The sequence below is a fragment of the Ursus maritimus genome, unplaced genomic scaffold, assembly GCF_017311325.1.
Source record: "Ursus maritimus isolate PB19 unplaced genomic scaffold, ASM1731132v1 scaffold_8, whole genome shotgun sequence".
NCBI classification, from domain to species: domain Eukaryota; kingdom Metazoa; phylum Chordata; class Mammalia; order Carnivora; family Ursidae; genus Ursus; species Ursus maritimus.
Window position 1 is genome coordinate 77837276 of NW_024426996.1, and position 5714 is coordinate 77842989.

The window sequence follows — 5714 nt, forward strand, 5'->3', positions numbered from 1 at the left end:
GGGGGGGGGGGGGGGGGGGGGGGGGGGGGGGGGGCGCCTGACGACACGCAAAACCAGCCAGGACACACACTTTCTTGTAATCACGAGCCACCCTTGTTAGTGCGCCCCTGGGCCCTGCCGATTGTACCAGAGGGAGCGTGAGGATCTGGGAAGCACACCCCTGGGTGGGGGGGCAGGAACTCCAGGTGGGCTGGGCAGCACAGGGACAGTCCAAGGCTGAGGTGGCCCCAGTCTAGGCACTGGGGTGAGGCTGGAGTGTCCTGTCTGTGTCTCTGTGTCTCTGGATGGAATGCCAACGGCGGTGTCCGGCCAGCAAGTCCCAGGCCAGTCCCTCTGTGCAGGAACCTCCCATTGGCCACTTCTCATGCGCGTCCGGGCCTGTCAGCAGATCGGGCTCACCTGGCCAGCCGGCCCAAGGCGGAGACACCCAGGGGGCCCAGCTGGGGAGGTGGGTCTTTCGTTTTTAGAATCTCTCTCCGAATATAAAAGTGATACTTGTCTGTTGTCAAAATACAGCTGGAAAAGCTAGAAAGACAACAAACTTATACCAAACATCACAATCACCCCATCAGGCTCAGCAAACCTCATTAGTATGTTGGGGAACAGTCCCCTGGGGGGGTTTCCGTACACGGTTTGACCTGAGGGGATCAAGCTGTACCTGAGAGCTTGTGTTTGGCTCTTTTCACTTAACATATGTGTTATGATCTAAAATCATATTTACTGTTTCTTTCTGATTACAAAATGATTATTTGCTCATTGTAAAAACAATGACAGAAATGTGAGAGAGACAGTCCAGGGGAAAAAGAAGGTGAAAATCCCCACATGCCCCAATCCAGAGGTGATGGCCGCAGGCATCCCTGTGGATGGCTGTGTAAACAACCCCACGAGTGTAGACCAGCATGGGCATTAAGAACACAGGCTTCAGGGTCAGGTGGGCTGGTTCAAGTCCTGCCTCCACGGGCCACACCCGAGCTGACTCCTCAGGGCCCGGGCTTTCTCTGAAACAGAACTGACCCGTGGGGCCTGCCCCCTAGAGTTGCTGGAGGAATTAATGAATGGAGGAAAACCATTGGCATAAATGAGTTAATACAGGTACCGTGCTTCAAAGGGTACACAGTAAGTGCTCAATAAATGTCAGATTGTGAGCAAACACCGCACAGAACCGACAATGGCGCCCTGGCCAGGCACCGGGGCAGGGCCTCACCTCTATAACCACCCAGCCGCCCAGCAACCCCACGAGGTAGGTCCTTTCCTTGTCCCCATTTTGCAGACGTGACAAGTGAAGCTGACATAGTTCGAGTGCCTTAACAACACACGCGCAAGGGCCCAGAGGTGGGAACAGCCCACGGAGCCACGACTAGAACAATACATAAACACAATGCGGTCTACCCGGCGGGGTAAGATCACTCAGCCACCGCGAGGGAGGGACGTGGATGAACGCAGAACACGTCAGCCGAGGCGACGCGGTCAACCGCAGGAGGCCACATAGCGTCGGGTCCCGTTTATACGACATGCCGGGCCAGGCAGGTCCACAGCGACAGAAGGCCGTCGACGGTGGTCACCAGGGGCTGGGGGAGGGGGAGTAACTGCTTCCCGGCTGTGGGCCCCCTTCAGGGGTGATGGAAATGCTTTAGAACTGCATGGAGGTAGTGGTCACACGAAACTGCGAATATGCGAAATGCCAGTGACTTGTACACTTTCAAACAGTTGATTCTGGGGGCGCCCGGGTGGCTCAGTATGTCAAGCATCCGACTGTTGATTTGGGCCCCAGTCGTGATCTTGGGGTCGTGCGATCTGGCCCGTGTCTGGCTCTCTGGTGGGCGTACAGCCTGCTTGAGACGCTTTCTCTCCCTCTCCCCCTGCCCCCCTCCCCCATGCACCCTTCCACGCATGTGTGACCTCTCTCTTAAAAAAAAAAAAAAAAAGTTGATTTTTTCATGATGAATTTCACTTTAATTAAAAAAAAAAAAAGATCACGCAGCCAGCGACTGACATCAAAGTAGCCGAGGGGCGCCTGGGTGGCTCAGTCGGTGAAGTGTCTGCCTTTGGCTCAGGTCATGATCCTGGGGTCTTGGGATCAAGCCTGGTATTGGGCTCTTTGCTCAGAGAGGGGCCTGCTTCTCCCTCTTCCTCTACCTGCTGCTCCCCCTGCTTGTGCTCTCTCTCTCTCTGGCTATTTCTCTCTCTCTCTCTGTGTGAAATAAAATTTTTTAAAAAACAAAACCAAAAACATTCAAAGTAACCGAAATGCTTCTTCCCCGGGTCCACTGCAGAACCCTTTCCTCATCAAGGTTTGCACCCATCCCCAGGACACCGCCTCCCAGAAGGGGAATCACAGGTCAAAGCTGCCGCATGACATATCTGGGGAGAGCCCTGGCCCATGTGAATACCTGGGTGGGCGGGAGCACTGGCCGGCGGCCTGAAGGTGGAGAGACTGGTCAGTGCAGTGGGTCTGGCCCCGCAGCCCCATGGGGGGAGGGGCTGCTGCCCTTTGGCCTGTACTTTCAGGTTAAGCCTCTGCTTTCGACACCGGCCTCCGGCTTGCCAGGGCTATATTTATCCTCCCAGAAGCCAGGACTTTGAGGACAGTGTGGCCTCCCGCCGGCCCTGGAGCCTCCCATGGTGCTTCATGGCATGGAATTGCCTCTGGCCACCACGTGGCCTTAGCACCCTGCCTCGATGTTCTGAGCTGCAGTTTCCCCGTCTGGAAACCAAGGACTCGGGAACTCAACCACAGGGAAGTTCCAGCGGGAGCCAGGCGCACTCCAACCAAGGCGGTGGGAAATGTCTATAACCGTGCTCCCTGCGACTCTGCAGGCTTCTGGTGCTGGATCCGGGAAGCTGACTGTGGACGTGGAAGTATGTCCAAGAGATGTTGTTAGCAAACACCATCAGCGAGCACCTAGTAAACACTCGACAAGTGGGAGTTGTTGTGACTGTTGATTTGGGTTCCTGTGCTTTGCCCACATGGGTTTCCATGCACAGAGAACATTTCTGGAAGGCCACTTGAGATCCTGTGGACAATAGTTAGTTCCTTCTGGGGATGAGCCAGGGACCCTTTTCACTTATTACCTTTCTGTTCTCTTGAAAATTTTCACCGGGAGCATGTATGACTTTTATAACAAAGCAGTTCACAATAAAACTATACTCTGAAATAAAAAAGCATGAGTTATTACGATTCTCTCAATCTACAGAAGAGGAACATGGTGCCTCCTCCAGGAAGTTCTCCTGTTGTCCCAGCACAAGGGACAACTGTTACTGTCTGTTTCCTTGGCTCCCTCTCCCGTGAAACTGGGAGTGCCTGGAAGGAAAGGCCTTTTTGACTCATCCCCAAATCTGCATTGCATTGACCGGTGAAAGGCTGGGCACAGCAGAGTGAAGAAATGAGGCTCAGAGAGATTAAGCCAGCTGCCCGAGTTGGGTGGCTTTGCAGGGGCAAGACCCAGCCCTCTGAGTATTGACTCCACTGCCCCCACCACACCCTGACTTCTCTCAGACAGGCCCCACGGCTCCTGCCCACTCACCGTAAATGTTCAGAAGAGGCCATTGAGGGATCGTCCGAATGGCTCCTGGCCCTAAGGTGCTATGATATTTGGGGTTCAGGACGAAAGTTTGCTCAGTCCCCAAGTGGCATCTGGGGACGCCCGGGCATGGACAATGCCAGACTGTGCTCTAAGCAGAGCCAACCAGAACAGCCGCAGAAGTCAGGGTGGGCTGTCCTCCTGTGTTATCTTGTCTGACACTTCAAAATAGAGATTTCAGCCTTCTAAATTTAGGCACAAAGTCTTCTGATGATAGCAGTCCTTTCCGGGCATAGAGCAGTCACCACTGCGGAAAGATTTGGGGCCTGAAGGTCCAGTATAGTAGCCCTTACGAACCATTTTGCAGATGAAAATACGGGGTCAGAGAGGTTTAATGTCTTACCCAAGATCGGAGCGCTGTAAGCAGAAGAGTGAAGCGTCAAATCAATGCTTCCGGGTCTAGAATGTGTCTGTGTTCACGCCCGTGCCTCCCACGCGACGTGGCTCAGAGTCAGGCTGCCCGGGTCCCATCACTCCTTACGCGGGAGGCACTTCGAGGCTTAGACACAGAAAGCACTAGGCCCGTGGCTGGCACGGAGTAAGGCAGCACGCAGGAATGATGCCGTGTGGTGCTGGTGCTCTCGCAGGGACAGATTTGGGGGCATGTATGTCCCTCCCTGGTCACCTTCCCAACGTGTGCCTCGCTGCCCTCTGGGAAACCTTAGTGTCTTGCCCCCACTGCAGCAAGAGCGGGGTGAGGCTCTGGCCCTGCCCAGTGGAGCTGGGGCCTCGGTGAGCTCCGCGCACTCGGGGGCAGCCCCTCCACCCTACTGCCAGCCCAGCTCGAGGCCAGCAGCCAGCCCATGGTCCACGCGCGCTGCCAGAGTGCCAGGCTTGCCCGGAGCAGGGTGACCTTGACCTCCAACTGCTCTTAGCCCGTGTGTTCTCCGCTGACACTCACTCAACCCGAGTCTCGTCTCTGGGCCTTAAAACAAATAAACAGAAATCTCAGCTCTACGTGAAGGGACTGCAGGGAAATGAGCTCATCCCGCTGTGGTCTGCTTTTGAAGGGCTCTCCTCTAAGCCGTGATCTCCACACTCTTTTGCTCACACCCGCCTTAAAAAAATCAGGGGGTAGGATCCCCTTGTTGTACTCTGTTGTGTATTTTTAAGTGGATTCTCAATTCTTCAGACTAAATTTACACCGTTGCAAATAATGTAATTTCCTAATGTAAATGTTGACATTTTATTATTTTTTAAAATTATTCTTTTGTTTTGTTTTGTTTTGTTTTGTTTTGTTTTATCCGCCCCCGCCCCCGCCCCCCGGCCCACTCCCGTGCCTTTCTCTCGGGTCACTGACTGCCCCCGACGGCTGACTCTGGGCCCGACGCTCCGGCACCATCCGTACTCAAGGATGGCTGATTCGGCTGCTGGGTTGTTACACGCTCCTGAGCTGATTCCGACTTCCATGGCCACCGTCCTGCTAAGGTTGCCGTTTTAAAACGAAATTGTTACGTTGCTCCATCTTTTTTTTTTTTTTAAGATTTTATTTTATTATTTATTTGACAGAGATAGAGACAGCCAGCAAGAGAGGGAACACAAGCAGGGGGAGTGGGAGAGGAAGAAGCAGGCTCATAGCGGAGGAGCCTGATGTGGGGCTCGATCCCACAACGCCGGGATCACGCCCTGAGCCGAAGGCAGACGCTTAACCGCTATGCCACCCAGGTGCCCCTGCTCCATCTTTTTTTTTCCATTTTTTTCAAGATTTTATTTATTTGTCAGAGAGAGACAGAGAGAGAGCACAAGCAGGAGGAGGGACAGGCAGAGGGAGAAGCAGACTCCCCACTGAGCCGGGAGCCCGACGTGGGGCTTGATCCGAGGACCCCGGGATCATGACCTGAGCTGAAGGCAGACACCCAACAGACTGAGCCACCCAGGCGCCCCCAGACATGCTTTCTCTGAGAGGAAGTCTGGCTTCATCTTTCAATTCCAGCAAAGGTGGCAATACTCATCAGGGCCAGCACCTCCCTCCTGAGTTCTAGATAAATGAGACACGGTTAGGGGAACAAGTAAGTCGCGCCGATAAGACATGGCCTCAGTGTTTCTCCTGAGAAGTTTTTGCTCAGCTCCTACGAGACAACTGGTCTGAGAGCACAGAGGGAAAGACTCATGTTCAGGGGCACCCGACTCAGT